The sequence below is a fragment of the Petaurus breviceps genome, unplaced genomic scaffold (assembly GCF_028583685.1).
Source record: "Petaurus breviceps papuanus isolate PSGF00001 unplaced genomic scaffold, PetGlider_PUasm1.0 90515, whole genome shotgun sequence".
NCBI lineage: Eukaryota > Metazoa > Chordata > Mammalia > Diprotodontia > Petauridae > Petaurus > Petaurus breviceps.
This window is the reverse complement of record NW_027187269.1, coordinates 4,480,504-4,498,119: the sequence shown is the minus strand read 5'-3', so window position 1 is coordinate 4,498,119 and position 17,616 is coordinate 4,480,504. Positions and strand designations below refer to the sequence as shown.

Here is a 17,616-nt window from a genome sequence, read left to right as displayed (position 1 = left end):
AGAGAGAGAGAGAGAGAGAGAGAGAGAGAGAGAGAGAGGAAGGATTGCTGAGGGCCAGTTGGAGCTGCACAGGACTTTTGAGAGCTGCCACATGGAGCTGCCAAGGACTGAGGAGACATGGCTGTGATGCCAGTATTTTGTCTGTCTGTTTTGATGTTGTTTTGCCACATTTGTCCACTGGCAAAAGACAGTGGTGTTGTTGCAGAGGTCCTGGAACCTTGCTGTTGGTTCAGAAGCCCTGAAGAAGGATATTCTTGTTGTATGTTTACAGAAATCCTGGAAAAAGGTCTTGCTGATATTTTCAGGGGTCCTGAGACAGTTCTGCAGGCATAGAGTGAATTGATGAGGTCACTGGCAATGTATGTTGTGGCTTTGCTAAGCTTTGTCTTCCCAGGAACAGAGATTGCTGAGAACTTGCCTTGGGTCAATATGAAGAAAAGACCTCTCCTTGGGTATTAAATGCTGTGATGATATCTTAACCTTGTTGTAGCTCAGGGGTGGATAGCCTTTGTACTCTCCACAGCCCCTTTTGAGAAGGTGCTTGGAGGTTAACTAATTGTAATTCATTTGCGATCCAGGGGTGGGAAACTTGACTTTTTTGTGCTCTGTGATTGACCAAATGAATACACTTTGTTTATGATTAGAAACTAATCTTAATCTCCATTTGAGAAGAGAGACTTTGTGATTGACTAAATGAATGTACTTTCCAGGGGTGGAGTAGTACTTGGAAATTATTGAATCACACTTGGTGAATGCTGTATTTTGATTTTCTCTGTTCTGTGAACATTTTGCCTTAATTTGTTACTGAATAAAATGGAGAGTTACTATGCTGGTATAAACCTTGGAAGTTGCCTTTTCTTGGCATTATACCATGTCACTTAATTCTGTCTGCCTCATTTTCTTCATCTGTCAAATGAGTTGGATTAACCCTAACTCTTAACCCTAGGTTTGTGAATTTGTTTCCTAAATATTTTGATACTAGCATACCAATGTAATTTTCTTCTTTATAATTATTTTATTTTATTCCTTTCAAAACATGATTCTGAGGAGTCCATAGGTTTCACTGGATTACCAAAACCTTCTACGACACAAAGAAGATTTAAGGACCTTTGGGCAAGATGGTCTTTCAATTACTTTCCAGTTCTCAGATTTCTTTATTGTTTTTAAATATTGATAACTCTCATTGACCAAGCCCTTTGTAGGATAAAAAGCACTTCTATTATTATAACCTCTTAGATAAATAATAGAAAATAGGAATCTCATTTTACAGAATTACAGAGGTTAAGTGAACTTCCTGTGGGCACTTAGCTATCAAGTAGAGGAGTCAGGATCCGAACCCAGATCCACAACTTAAACTGGACATGTGATTACACTTTCACCTCAAGCTGAGCTCTTGTAGATAGAAGAGACTTCAGGAAAGTGCTTGAATTCTGAAGGCTTGTTAAATTAATATCTCAGACATGCAAAGGGACTTATTATTAAAGAAAGTAGCTAACACATAAAAATAGATGGGGCCAATATTCAGGTCTAACAATTTTTGAAATTTATTTACACAACTGGATTAAATATTGGACTTTAAATTAAGAAGTAGGGTATGTCAGTCTCTAACATGCCACTGAGTCATTATGACTTTAGTGATATGATGCTTTATTTTCTTTCTAAGAGAAATGACCATATAATTTTGTAACTCTTGATACATCAAATAAACCAAATATTTATTGAACTAACAAAAATTGAATCACATACAGATTACCTTAAGTAACACTGCAAAATACTGCATTACGTTGTTTTCTGACATCTAGAGCTATGCAGAAAATCTCTCCCTTTCAAAAAAAAAGTTAACTTACCCAGGTTCTTCACTTTATACTCATGATAAAATGGATCCTGACCAATTTACCCATCACTAAAGTCTTCAGTTTCATGAGGCACAAGTACTGACCAGTTGCTCTGCCATTGGGTCCTACAGGCATTAACATTTGCCATGCCAGTGTACCCTAAGAATCCTTGGGTCTTGCTGTTCTCCTTATAGCTGGATGCCTCATGGCTCTTCTTCCCCTGGACCCCTCTCATTTTTCTATTTGTAGCCCTAAACCTTGGCACAGTGCTTGGCACATAGTGAAAGTTCAATAAATGTTTTGATGCTCATTCATTCAAATGTATTTTTTCAGTCATGCTGAATATGAACCTATATATAATGTAATGAAAAGCAGGGTATCATGACTTTTAAGCATTACACACATACACACACACATACACATACACATTATATATATGTGTGTGTTTACAAATGGGTTTTGTATTTCAAATATCTGTATCTTCCCAGGTTCTAAACTCCTTCATTAGATTTAGGATTTTTGGCTAACGAAGACACAAAAGTTTAGATTAATCCAAATATTATATAATCTTAGAGTTTGAAATTAACTTATAAATTATATAGTCTCATTTTATAGATGAAAAAACTGGGACCTAGAAAGGTAAAGCAATGTGCCCAGTTAGTATCAATAATGGGATTAGAATTTAGGTCTCCTGAAATTTCCATATGTTTTGAAATATACCCCTCCCATTCCCTGGTTTTAGTTTATAGGGTAGATTCATTTTCTTTTTAAAGGAATCTGTTGCTTCATATATCCCTATGAAACCTGTATATTAGAGTTCTTAACTTTAGGTCAGTGAACTGATTATATAGGCACACATAAGTACATGCATACATATATGTGTGTGTGTATATATATACATATATATACACACACATATATATACACATAGATGTGTGTATTTATATAAAATTGTATTTCCGAATGATTGGTTTCCTTTGTGATTCTGTGTATTTTGTGTGCTTAAAATCATTATTTTGAGAAGGGGTTCGTAAGCTTTACCGTCTGCTAAATGGGCCTATGGCATTAAAAAAATATTAAGAGTTCCTTAAATAGATGAATAGGGTGGGAAACAAAGGGCACTCACCAAGAAGGTAAAATTAAGATTTCAGTAGCCCTTTTAAAGCAGAGACAACTGCAGGGAGAACCAAGAATAGTTCTTCCATAACCTAGAGAAGCTATTTTAGGAAGAAGATGCCATTTCTAAAAAACAGTTAGTTCTTAAACTATCTTCTTTGCAAGGATAATGGTAAGTTTTTCTGGAAGGTTATAGCACAAACCGTGAATGACCTGTTTGTGCATACTCACACACAGACTAAAATCACTTACAAGGGAACTAAACTGCGTAGTCTTATAATTCAAGGCTGAAGTATGGAACTCAGGCTACCTGTGACCAGCAAAATTCCTGAGCATGCCCAGAACCACAATAAAATGTAATTGGGAAATATTTAACAAAATTAAAAAATACAATGTAACATAGATAATGTTAATTTGTCAAATTAATTTATCAAAGTCAACATACAGCCCGCAGACATCCTTTTCTATTTGAGTTTGACACCTCTGCTCTAAGGGAAGTATTTTCAGTAAACTCTGCACGTTTTTGATTATTCTAAGAAATATCATGGTATTTGAAAAGACATCTATATGACAGACAAAACTGACTTTGCAAAGTTGAGTTAATATTCTGCTGGAGGTCATTTTTTTATCCACTCCCCAACTCCAATACTCAGATTTGCAATGCTGCTCCAACCCCATGAGTGGTAGCTCAGAAAAGAGTGACAGAAATTTCTCTAACTTAATACAAGGGAAACACATAGAACAACCCAATTTTTTATTTAGTCAGTTTCAACTTTTTGCATCTACCAGTCCATTATTTTCACATGAGTTTTTAAAGGGCTGAATGTTTATAAATTTTAATAATTATTTTCATGGAAGTCTTTTAGGCTTCCTTGAAATTTAAATAATAATTTTAATAGCTAATACAATAAAACTCACACTGGTTCAGACTAACAGAGTACAGTTATCTGAATTAGTGAAGAAATTAAAATTATAGTAGAAAGCTTCAAATCCTTTATTAACATTTTCACAGGTATGATGCTATTAAAACATTCTGGAAACACTTGGGGAACAGAGTTCTAACTTGAATGCAAACCAAGTGGAACCAGCACAGCCAAGTGTTACAAAGACTACCCAAGAAATACTCTTATAAAATTTTTTTAAAAAAAGAAATCCAGTCTTATCATTGGTGACTTATATGTTCAATAGACAGAAAAGAGGCAAACCTATGTGACAGTGCAATTTTTGGTGCAATTCATACAATGACATCTATATCTATCTATCTATCTATCTATCTATCTATCTATCTATCTATCTATCTATCTATCTATCTATCTATCTATCCAGGATCTGGAGAACTTTGCAATCAATAGAAAATCTTTTTTTTTTTTTTTTGGAAGGAGGAAGACAGTGCAATTGGAGTTAAGTGATTTGCCCAAGGTCACACAGCTAGAAAGTGTGTCAAGTATCTGAGGTCAGATTTTAACTCAGGTTCTCCGGACTCCAGGGCCAGAGTTCTATTCACTGCACCGTCTAGCTGCCCCTAGAAAATCTTTTTATATGAATTAGCAACATGTAAGTTTTAGGTGGTTATAACAGTAGCAGCAGTCATGGGTATAAGTGGTTTCCTTTGTGATTCTATGTATTTTTTATGCATTTAGAAGCATAATTCTGGGAAGGGGTCCATAGGCTTAATGAAAATGCCAAAGGCGTCCATGGCACTAAAAATAACAACAAAAGATTTAGGCACTGCAATAGAATGCAAGGATGGGAAACCAAAGACAGAGTTTGCCTGAGCAAGTTATAACTGGCTTGGGAGAGACAACTGTTAAATTTTCTGTATGGGTATGTACACTTTAGAAAGAGGTAAATCTACAAGTTAGGGCTTGATTTATTGTTTTGTTTATTATCTAGACTTAAGAAGGCATCAACAATGCAAATTAAGCTCTACAATGTGTCACATACAAGATTGTGTCCCTTTCGCCTCGCCTTCCTCCCTTTCCTCCAGAGAGCTGATTGTTAAAACACTTACAAGCATACCCCTGCCTGGTGCAGTGCCTTGGCATATAGTAAGTGTTTAATAAATGTTTAGAAATTACTCAGGTGAGTTGACAAAAGGGGGAAAATCAACATAAGTGCAATGACTTCAGTTTCAATATATCAGAGTGTCATATGAAGAAGCTGTTCAATGACAATTGCCTAAGTAGATTGACAATTTAGTACTAAGATCCTTTCTCCTCTTTGGTGATAATTATTTTTGCCCTCTGCCAGACTCCTTTACTGACTAGTTGAACCACACTTGTTGCTGTTTTTTCAATGAAAGCAATGAACTTATTATTAGAAAACTTTCCATATACTTAAAATAAATTAAATTAATAAATTAAAATAAATGCAACATAAAATCTGATTTATTAGGATCATGCTCATTTAGAATATTTGCTAATTCATACAGGGGCTTTTTGAATTTTATTATTGCCTTCTGTATAAGATTTAGAAAGATATATTACTTTATTATTGCCTTCTGTGTAAGATTTAGAAAGATATAGTAAGTGTTCCTATAGTAATTCTGAAGAATGAGGGGATTGCCTACATCATTCTTGAGGTTATTACAGTTATGTACACACACACCCCCCACACCACTCTGAGATCAGTTGGGTTCCTCTCTTGTTTGCTATGATGGTTTGGTCAAGTGATAAGGAACCACTATTTGATATAGAGTGCCTACTACAATGCCATATACCCTGAGTTGGTCTTTGACCTCAAAGACATGAAAAAGGGTCCCATATACACCGAAATATTTATTGCAGAAATGTTGGTAGTAAAAGGAACTGGTAAGAAAGGAGATGATCTTTGCTAAGGGAATGGCTGAACAAATTGTGGTACGTGAACGCAATAAAATATTGATGTGCCATAAGAAATTATGAATATGAATAATTCAGAAAAACATGGGAAAAATTATATAAGCTGATATGAAATTAGAAATGAAGGTGATATAAATATAAAAGTTAATGATAAAAATTAAGAGATTTATTTAAAATCACCCTTTAAGTATATGGAAAGTTTTCCAATAATAAGTTTGTTTTCATTGAAAATAAAAAAGCAGGGTTGGCTAGGTGGCACAGTGGATAGAGCACCGGCCCTGGAGTCAGGAGGACCTGAGTCCAAATCCGGCCTCAGACACTTAACACTAGCCTTGTGACCTTGGGTAAGTCACTTAACCCCAATTGCCCTGCCTTCCCCCCTCCAAAAAAAAAAGCAGCAAAAAAAAAAAAAAGAAAATAAAAAAGCAACACGTATGGTTCAACTAGTGAGTATAGGAACTTGGCAGAGGGTAAAAATAATTAATGCCAAAGAGGAGAAAGAATCTCAGTACTGAATTGTCAAGCTATTTAGGCAATAGTCACTTAAGAACTTACTCTTCTTCATATGACACTCTGATACATTGAAACTGAAGTTAATACTTTTATGAAATTTCTGATGCATAACGTTTTCCAGCATCTAGAAAGCACACACACAGACAAAACACTATGCCTTTTTTTGTCACATTTTCAACAAAAAAATACCTACTTAGCTTTCAGGAGAGCCCTCCAGAAGTCAATGAACAGAATATAGACAAAAAGTATGATAACCCATGTTATAGTGGCTTTGCACCCAGACACTACCTTTGAAGATAAGACAGAAGATGGCACACTTCCAGAGGAGCTATCTCCATAATTGCCAACAAAGTGATAAAAAGAGGATGTGAAATTATTTCTATAATTTCAGACACTATCAGGAACAGTTTATAGTGTATTTCTGGTTACTACATCCTCAAATTTGGGTCACAGGCCAACGCAGTTCTTTGTTTTTCTGATTTTCCTAAAAAATGACTGAATAAAGCATTATGATTGCAATCCAGTATTTTGTCTTTGTGTATATTTTAGTGACAAGTATAACATTTTAAAAAGGAGATTTAATTGGAACTAACAGCTATACCATAATTAGTGTGAATAACAAATCCTCTGAAGTGCTCATGCGTATTCCAATTTATACTATTTAAAGTTATAATTATGTAAAATATGGTAATTGGTTCCAGCCAGTCCAGTGGGAATATTCAGTGCAAATTTCAACAATTGACCACTTCCAGAAGATTCATTGTTTTCACTACTTGAGACCTAGCTATGTCTGGAACTTTGTTTCACTCTTGATAAATGTAAATGAAATTGAAATAGGAAAATCATTTAGAGCATAAGAAAGTTCTGACATTTACAATAACTGAACATTCTGTCATTGTTAATACACTACTACTGACTATGAGAAAAGATTCAGAATAGGATAGAGTGGGTCTAATGTTACCTTGCAGTGGTTAGAGAGAGATGGCCTTGAAACCAGAAGAACCTGGCTCTGACATGTAGCAGTAAGGTCCTTAATCTCTCAGTGTTTTCTGTAACTATCTAGGAATATAAATTCAAGCAAAGTGCCATTCTGCATTGGTAATGAGAATTTCCTCTTCCAGAAATTCCCCATATGAATGAGATCAAAGGGCTAGTCCTTATCCCCATCATATCAAAATGTTATAGAAATGCATTTTTTTGTGGTGTTGGTAGACAGAAGTGTTAAGTTCTCTGAGTAATATGCAAAGAGAAATACACCATAAAGCACTATGTATATACTAAAAAAAAGATTTTAAATCTCATTTAAAAAACCCTCAAAAATTTCTAACTTTACATACATAAATTTCTCAGGAAGAAGTAGAAAATATTTTATTTCAAATTAGAGTTCACTGTCTCATAGGCTCATTAAATTTCAGAGTAGAGATCTGGAGGTGACTCAGTCTACTCTTTCATTTTACACATGGGGGAACAAAGGCTTAGAGAAGACAACAGTGGCTTGCCCAAGGTTATACAACTAGAAAGAGATAAAAAACCAAACCAAGATCTTCTGACTCCCAGTTCAAGTTATCCCAAAATACTAAACACCTATAGTAAATCCTAGATCAACTAGAAATCAAATTGCCAAATCAAGTGAAATATTTTTCATTCTATACCACATTTTTAAAAGAAACAGACAAATGACTATGAAGCGAGCTCTCTGTTCATTTAATGTCTTGAATGTTCATTGAAATGGACCCCAAAGACTATCAGGAATACTTGAACAGCAATCCCCTCTATAGAATCACCTGTATTTCAGCCTTTGCTTGGAGATTCTCCAGGGAAGGGGGAATCCACTATACCCAGGAGTCAATTCTACTTTTGACATCTCTAACTCTTAGGAAGTTTCTCCATACTAGATCTACATTTTTGGCAACTTCTTTGCATTATTTCTATTTTTGCCCGCAGGGCCATAGAGAATAAGCTTAAATGCCATTCCACATGTGTGATAAGACCAATATTTAGGAGGGTTCTTTACCTCTTCCTCCTCACCCCAATTGGGATTAATTTTCTCTAAAAGGTGATAAAGTCCCAGGGACCTGATTGGTCCCTTTATGTTGATTCCCAGTTATCTAAAGGCATAAAAAATTTCATCCATGTGGAGCTGGGCCCTTCCACCTTGGAGAATATCTGAATGTCATCAAGACACTATACCCTGCTCTGTTGACTAGATGTATTTCCATATTAAAGGACAGGGGAGTGGGGAGCTATGCCTAGAGAAGCTAATTACTACTGTATCCTTATTGAATAGCAACAATATTTAATAAGGATATGGGTGTAATTACAAGCTCAGTATCAGTGTGATATTGCAGCAAAACAAACACATTTTTCTTTGGCTGCTTCAGAGGCTAAAACAAACTCACTCTGTTAACTGTTGGAAGACTTACAGGTGTCTCATTTCATCCTCAAATCTCACAGAGTGCTAGCATCAGGACTGCTTCTAACAACATGACAGCTATTCAACTACTTGGAGACAGCTGTTATATCCTCATCATGTTTTCATTTTTTCTGGCTACTTTCCCCAGTTCTTTTAATTGACAAATCCTCAAAGGCCCTTCACTATTTAAGATGTCCTCCCCTAGACTCTGCCCAACTTATTAATGGCCTTCTAAAATTTTGTTCCCAGAATTGAATACAATATTCCAGTTATGGTCAAAACAAGTGAGAGTGCACCAGATCTATCACCTCCTTAATCCAGACACCACACCTCTGCAGCAGCCAAAGGAACATGTGGTTGTTTTGCTGCAAAATCATACTCATATTGAGCTTGTAATTCACTAGGGGGCGTCTCCAGTCCTTCTGATCTATATCTTGCCCCTGGGCCCAGATGGCTCTGGAAGAGAAAGTGAGGCTGGTGACCTTGCATAGCCCTGCCCCACTTAAATTCAATTCATTTACAAGTCATGGCATCATCTTTCTGATGTCATGGTCCTCTTTGAGAATGAAGGACAAATAACAATTTACTAAAACTCCATATCTTTTTCAGACAAAAACTGTTCTAGTCATGCTTCCTTCATCTTACATACATTTAGAATTGTTTAATTGAATCTTCTGATTGTGAAGTTGATGTTTTGGAACCCAGGAGTAAGACCAAATTTAAAATAATGAAATTAATTTCATTAGATTTGGTCCAACATTCTAGTTTTTCAAGAGCTTTTGGGGATCCTAACTATTTAAGCAAACAGGTTAAGTATTTTTTAGGTTTTTGTTATCTGAAAGTTTGGTTATCATGCCATCTTTTCCTTTATTCAAGTAATTTATGAAAATATTTAACAGCACTAAACAAAACCCTTCCAAGTCGGCACCGAACAGTAAGTTTATGGGTCCAGCCATTCAACTAGCTTTAAATCCAATGGAATGAAATGGCAGATTATTGAATTTGAACTTTATTATGTAGACAATGAGAAGCCACTGACAGTTTTTGAGTAGAGAAACAAAATTGTGAAAGCCATGATTTACATCACTCTGGCACAGATGAAAAAGAATGGCCTTCAAAGGAGAAGATGCTGAAGGTGGGGAAAACAAGAATGGAGGTGATTGTGATAGTTAGTGAAAGAGTATTAACTGCCTCACTTAGCTAACATTCAGCCATTAGGCATCTTCAATTTTCAACATCATAGCAAGAGACCTGGATGAAGGAATTTCAAGAACTATCCTTAAAGAATTTGACCCCTGGAAGATCCCATCGAACTAGAACAGATTAAGAACAAGGGGCTAGTGATAGATTATGTGCTTGTTGTCTGGGGATCAACCTATGTAGAATAAGAGTGGATCGTAACAAGGAAAATGACCATTAGGTGGGGAACCTTTTTTAACCTATGGCATGTGCATGAAGACCAGTCTGCTATGTCAATGAGGAAAGCACTCAAGGATTTCTGAAAATGAATGCTGAGATGAAATAAAAAAATATTTAAAATTAAATGCTGCAGGATTATAAAGACAGGACTTAGGAATCTGGACAAATCAATTCAATTTAATTCAGCAAACATTTATTAAGTACCTGCTATCTAATATGCAGGCTCTGGAGAACATTTCCTATATACAAAGAACAGATGTTTATCAATGTTTTTTAAGTTCATAATAAAGAGAAAAAACAAATTGTAATGTTTACCTTTGACCAACAGAATACAAACTCCTTGAGAACAAGTATTATTTTTATGTGTGTTGATAAAAACTTGCCTTATAAACTCCAAGTAAGTAATTTTCTATCTCTATTCCCCCTTGGTATTCCTCATAGAAACATGAAAAATTTTCCTCCAGGCATAGGAAAAATCTTTTTACTTTTCATGTTTTAAAAATGGGATATATGTATCAGGGCAAACAGAATGGGTGAACAACCCTGATCATCACCCCACCCCACCACTGTGAAATAGAAAAAAAAGGATCATAAATGAACCTTTGAAGTTCTGTTATACACAGTTTGTTTTAAAAAAGTGTGTGTAGATGCATATTTATGTATGCATATGAGTGTGTGTACATATATATGTATATATAATTTAATTTGATAGTACCAACACCTCTTATTTTTGTCCCTTTTGCAATGGTCCATCTGCTTTCTTTTCTTAATTTTTTTTTGTTGACTCTTTTCTCTTCTCTCTAAAATAAATAATTATAACTAATTACCTTTTCACAGCCTTCCCTTCTATTCCCCAAATAAGACTTCCCCTGTAACAAGTAAGCATAATTAAGTGTAAAGGCTGGATATATTATCCATAACTAAGAATGTGTACTTCATTCTGCACCACTAGTACATAACCTCCTTGCTGACAAGACCAGACAGAGCATGCTTTGTCATAAGTCTGATGGAGTTATGATTAGGCATTGCACTGATCTGCATTCTTAAGTCTTTCAAAGTGGTTTTCCGTCATTATATGAATTGTTCTGCTTCTGCTCATTTTCTTCTGCATAAGTTTGTGCAAATCTTTCCAGGTTGATCTGAATCTATTCCTTTCATCATTTTCCTTAGCCAAATGATATTACATTACATTTATATCCATAATTTGTTCAGCTATTTCCCAACTAACGAGCAGCCACACTTTTTAAAAGTTCTTTCCTACAATAAAAATATTGTGATAAATATATTTTAACATATTTGTTAATATAATGATAATATTTCATTTGACTCTTTTACATTCCAAACCATTTAGAAGCCTACTTCATCTCAATTTTTTTCTGAATCCAAATTCATACAGCCTAAATTACTAGGCTTATTAAAAAGAGGCAAGAACAAATTGATGGCCTTTAGAGACTGATGCATATAGAAATATGGACAGGCTATTTCTTCAAGTTATAATCTAAAACAGAGTTAAAAGAACAAAAAATCAATTAATCTTAGGAGAGCCTAGAAGGATAATAATAACTGATGTTGATACAGCATTTAGCCTCACAACAACCCAATGAGGTAGACATTTCTGGTTTAATAGTCAATAAAATACTTAATAAGCATCTAATATGCTATAGGCATTGTACTAAATATTGGGCATGCAAAGATAATCTTTGTTCACAAGGAGCTAATGATCTAACGGGGGAGACAACATACAAACAGTGATATACAAATAACATATGCATGAAAAATTGGAGATGATTAACAAACACAAAGTATTAGTATTGAGGGGAAACTGGAAAAGGTTGGTTTTTTTTGGAGGGGAGAAAGCAGGGCAATTGGGGTTAAGTGACTTGCTCAAGGTCACATAGTAAGTGTTAAGGGTCTGAGGCTGGATTTGAATTCTGGTCCTCCTGACTCCAGGGTTGCTATTCTATTTAGTGCCCCTAAGCTGCCTACTAGATTTTATTTTTTTTGGTGGAAAAGCTTTTTAGTAAAAGGTGAGATTTTAGCTGAGATATGAAGGAAGCCTGGGAAGCTGGGGAAGAAAGTGAATTTAAGAGAGGTTACTTGCATTCTAACTGTACCACCACATTGCCCTCTTATTTGAATTATTCCCTCTTTATCCAGTATATAGCTTGTTTTGCCTATATTTTGTTTGCATGTTTTCTCCACCCATTAGACTGTAAGCTCTTTGATGGCAGGGATGGTCTTTTGCTTCTTTCTATATCCTTAGAGCTTAGTACAGTGCCTGGCCACACACACACACACACACAAATATTTATACATATATCAATATTTATATGTAATATATGCATATAGATTGATTGATAAACATACATAAATATGAGTTGCCTTTACACTATGAAGTAATCTGGGAAGAACATAATAATAATAGCATTTATATGGTGCTCCAAGGTTTGTATAATGCTTTACAAATATTTTATCATCACAACAACCTGGTGAGGTAGATGCTAATATTATCTCAATTTCACAGATAGGGAAAGTAAGGCTGAGATGTTGTGATTTCCAGTGTCATATAGCTAGTAAGTGTCTGAGGTAGGATTTGAACCCCAGTCTTCCCAATTTCCAGTCTCCCCAAAACTATATCCTCAGTATCATTTAACTGATTAACAAATGAGTATCTTGTAGAACATTTTCCCTTATACTGCTCCAGTAACTTTTTATATTTAAGCAGATTGCAAATACTTTTTGTACTTTTAGTTGTGCCCCCTACTGAACCTCATTGTAACTTTGTTGTAGTTTTATCAAAAATAAAATAAAAACTTGAACCTGCTATATTTCTGTGAAAATATAGTTATCACAACTGAAGCACCATGTTCTACTCCCAGGGCTGCAGTTTAAGAAGGATTCATTAGTGAACAGTAGAATTGAAGGAGGATTGGAAACAATGAGGAGAAGTGGAAAGTATAGTTGATGTTTTGTCTGGATCAGAGAAATTAAAGGGAGGGAATGGTAGCTGTCCTCGTGTGTGAAATAATTTCACGTGAAACACAACTTATTTATTCTTTATGACTACAAAGGGCAGAATTAAGACCAGTAGGTGGAAATCACAGGGAGGAAGATTCCTTCTCATTCTAAGGAAGAGATTCCTAACAAATCAAGCTGTTCAAAAACAAGGGCTGGCTTTACTGAGTTCTCCATTACTAGAAGTGCTCATTCAGACTTCCATTTGGCAAATATTTATGAGTGTATATTGACAGCAGCTATGTAGGACCCTCTGTGGGGGATATTCCAACACTGGATAGGAACTTGGATTCTGTTCCCTTCCAAATCTAAAACTGTATTCTAATTTTTTTTTTGCATCACATAAGATTACAGGATATAGAACAGGAATGAATTTCAGAAATCATCTAGTCCAAAACCTTTTTTTCCCCTTACAAACTGAGTAACTGAGGCAGAGAGAGGTTAACTGAAATGCCTAACGTCATATAGCTATTAAGTGTCTGAAGCAGAATTTGAACTCAAGCCTTTCTTGTTTCTAAACTCAACTCTTTATCCATTGCACTACCTAAATAACTTCTTTTTAGTTTTAATTTAATTAAATTTTTTGGAGGGGGAGGAGAGGCAATCAGAATTAAGTGACTTGCCCAAGGTCTCACAGCTAATAAGTGTCAAGTATCTGAGGCCAGATTTGAACTCAGGTCCTCCTGACTCCAGGGCTGGTGCTTTATTCACTGTGTCACCTAGCTGCCCCTTTATTTTCATTTTTTAACATTCATTTAAAAAATTTTGAGTTCTAATCTCCCTCCCTCCAGCCTATTGAGAACCCATTAAGAAGACAAGCAATATGATATCCATCATACATGTGAAGCCATGCAAAACATATTTCCAACTAATTGACTTCTAATAGATTTATAATAAATTTTCACATTCTTCTTAGATGCTATTGCTGACACCTTATATTAAGTTTTGCACCATGTATTTTTGCTCTTTCATCAGGTAACATTTACAAATTATTTACATAATTTCAGACAGTTCAATAATTGGGGGAAGCTAGACATTCTATCAAATGGACAAAAAACATTTTGGTGCCTGAATTATTTTTTCTTTTATGTGGATGTCTGACATTGAGTATACATATTCTACTAAAAAGAATGTTGTCATTAAATTCCTGGTAACCATAGCTGCAACCCTATAATGTTTAGTTCTCTGTTATAAACTACCTTCTGCACTGCATCAAAATGGCTTACCTGACAAGGGTGATCTTTTAGCTTCTTAATAGTAGCACAAATCCAAATCTTGGGGCCTCCTGCCAAAATGGAAGAAAAAACCCCTTTTTTCTTTTATTAACCACCAAGGAAAGAGATCTCAATGATCTCTGTAAGGGCTCTCCCACCTACAAAGCAGGAACTTTGAGAAGTGTGGTGGTCCCACAACTACAGTTAGGGGCAGATGCCTTGGGTTCAGATTTGAGCTTTATCATTTACTGTGTTGATATCCCTAAGCAAGTCAGTTAGTTTTAAGTCACCTATGTACCTGGCAAAGTAATGTAAACATCAAATGGGATAATGTATGTAAAGTGCTTGGTAAACCTGAAATAATCTATAAATGTTGTTTTTGTCAACTGTTGTTGACATTTATGTCCAACTCTTTTTAACCCCATTTGGGGCTTTCTCAGCAAAGATGGTTTGCCATTTCCTTCTCCATCTCATTTTACAGATGAGAAAAATGAGGCAAACAGGGTTAAGTGACTTGCCCAGAGTCTCACAGCTACTGTCTGAGGCCACATTTGAACTCAGGAAGATGAGCCTTCCTGATTCTAAATCTAGGGTTCTATCCACTGAGTCGCCTAGCTGCCCTTACTCTATAAACATATGCTATTATTATTTTGAATATAAGCTCTGGGAGATTCTAACAGGCTAGAAATAAAGGGCATAGAGATGGACTCTACATTTTTAAAAATCTATGTATCATTCAATTAATCAACATTTATTTATAAAGCACCTACTGTGTGTAGGGAACTCTGCTAGAGATTGGGGGTACAAAGACAAAAGTCAAATAATCCTTGCTTTTAAAGAGCTTATATGCTTTTGGTGGGGGCACATATACCTATAAAGGCATAGACAAAATAGTCATAAAAGACATTTGTTATAAAAAAGACAAACTTTTTTGATGCACTAACAGCTGGGGAGAAATTTCTTAATGTATAAGGCAGTATCTGAGCTGAATCTTGAAGGTGAATTAGGATTTTTTTATGTTCATATCTAGCTTGGCTTTAGGTGATTTTTTTTTCTTTTTTTGGTTATAGCAACTCTGGAAAATCATCTATTAAGTCAAATGGGGACTGGAATCTGTATCAGGGAATGGATTATTTAGAGTGATGAAATTACAGATCTTGAGTTATACATTAATAAACTAAATAACACTTAAAGTTTTATTTACTCTTTTCTTCTTGATTTAAATGAGAAATCACATGAAAGTTTTACAAAGGGAAATATAATGTAGTTCATTATTGATTTTTCATATATTGCAAATCAATAGAAGTTCCATTTAATAGATGATTCATTCTACCCACAACTTAAAGTCATAGGTTCATAGTCATTGAATGATGAGCTGGAATAGATTCTTTCATGTATTGGGTTTTTTTTAATAGGCAGAGTTCTTGAATAATTCTGGGTGATCACAGAGCAGTGTGGGCTATTTCCTTTTGTTTTGGTTCATCTTTTATTGATTCTCTCCTAGAAGAATTCTCAGTGTGCCATTTGGAGTCCCATGAAGAACTCAGCACTGTGGCACAATTTAAACTTCCAATCCTATTAGTACAACCTGACTAGGATTGTATCCTTTCCCTTTTCCACATGGGCAAAATTGCCAGCAAAAGCAGAGAAAATAAGTGATTTAGTAAAGCATTAGGAGGTTAGAGAGAAAAGCAAGTACTAGAGACAATGGCATCTACATAAAAAAAAAACTCCTGCACATCTAATTATCGGCTATGAGGACTTGGTGATGGCTTTCTTCTAAGGCATGGCCACAAAAAAAGCAACAAAACTAGATACTACCAAACTCAATGCTGACCTACGTTAAAAGGTCAAATAGACTGGCCTGAAACTATTAGAAATGTATTTAATATCCATTCCTCCTTTTCAGGAAGTAAGCCTTCAAACAAGGTACATAGTAAAGGAATATAAGTTCATATTAAGAAGCCTTCAGAGAGAAATCTCAAAGGAAATGAGTCTGTTGTTTCTGAGTTCTACAAGACTGAATGGCTGTCCCCCAAATCAAATCTGCATTTAAACTACACATTTTAAAAAAAGATGGGGAGGAGGGAAAACTAGTCCTCAAAATTCATGGTGTTGTAGAAAATGGAAACATTTGCTAGCATTACATGCTTCTCAATGATAGAGACTAACAGCTCTATTGCTTTCTCTGTTACAACTGATTTCTGTTAAATTAAAATCCTGAAAGGTCAGAGTTATTCATATGCTTGGAAATAATCTAGTCTAAGCCCTTCACTTTGAAAATGGGGAAACTGAGACACAAGGACTCACAAGTAGTTAAAAGCAGAGAACAGGTTAGAACTTAGACCTCCTTATCATTCATATTACTAATAAATAGAAAAGTAAACATGGTTCATCTAATGCTAAACAATTTAGAAACTTAAAGTTGGACTCTTACAAAAGAGAGCATGTACACCTCATCATTTTTAAATAGTTGATTTGTTTTCCAAAAATTCTAATCACTACTCTTTGACTTGGGGCTATGGCAATTCACAGTGTCCATGAACTCAAGTAAAATAAACATCTTTTAGCAACAATCAAGCCCATTATATACACCCCTGCTTCATATGTTACAGTCTGTTCATTTCCAGTCTGCTACCACACTGACATAAAAACAATCTAAAAATAAATGCTGGTTAGATATCCTGACCTGAGCAGGGCATAATATGATAATTAAGCAATCACAGTGGCAAACATTTGTTTTTTCCCTTACTCTTCATCTCAAAGAGTTTAACCAATGCCAGAAGAGTTATCTGTCCATCCCAGGAACCCTCCTAAGAATATTATAAAAAACAAAGGTGATAGACACGCATACATGCTGCTTACCCATGAACTAAATTCAGCTGCACCTCTGCTGTCCTCTCTAATTGGATCCTGTTATTTTTGAAGTAGGAACTTAGGTATGATTTTAAATTTTTTTGTGAAAAATGCAGTTGTCCTGAAACTGCATATCAAGTGTCTGAGAAAAAGCCCAGCTGGAACTGCTATGACTGCCACGACACTGTCTGTTGCCAGAGACTTCCACCACCATGAGTCTTGGGACCAGAATTGGGAAAAAAGATGGAATTGTTTCACTTGACCACCAAGAAGCTCTTGTCACTTCAGAAAAGTGGCAAGCTGTATCACTGAGGGGGTGTGTGTGTGTGTGTGTGTGTGTGTGTGTGTGTGAGAGAGAGAGAGAGAGAGAGAGAGAGAGAGAGAGAGAGAGAGAG

The 17,616-nt window shown here is 35.4% G+C and overlaps 1 protein-coding gene across 4 annotated transcripts in view; it reads right to left on the bottom strand.

Moving 5' to 3' along the window:
* The window catches only part of ARHGAP6 (Rho GTPase activating protein 6), a 703,646-nt gene that overhangs the window by 134,198 nt on the left and 551,832 nt on the right, over positions 1-17,616 (bottom strand). Inside the window, exon 1 of one of the 4 annotated variants that reach the window (XM_069063002.1) lies at positions 17,231-17,582. The exons of 2 other annotated variants lie outside the window; for them this stretch is intronic. The gene's annotated coding sequence lies outside the window, so the exon portion shown is untranslated. Of the gene's footprint in view, positions 1-14,377; positions 14,695-17,230; positions 17,583-17,616 lie in introns of those variants that run through there. One more of the 4 variants, XM_069063004.1, reaches the window with a different exon arrangement.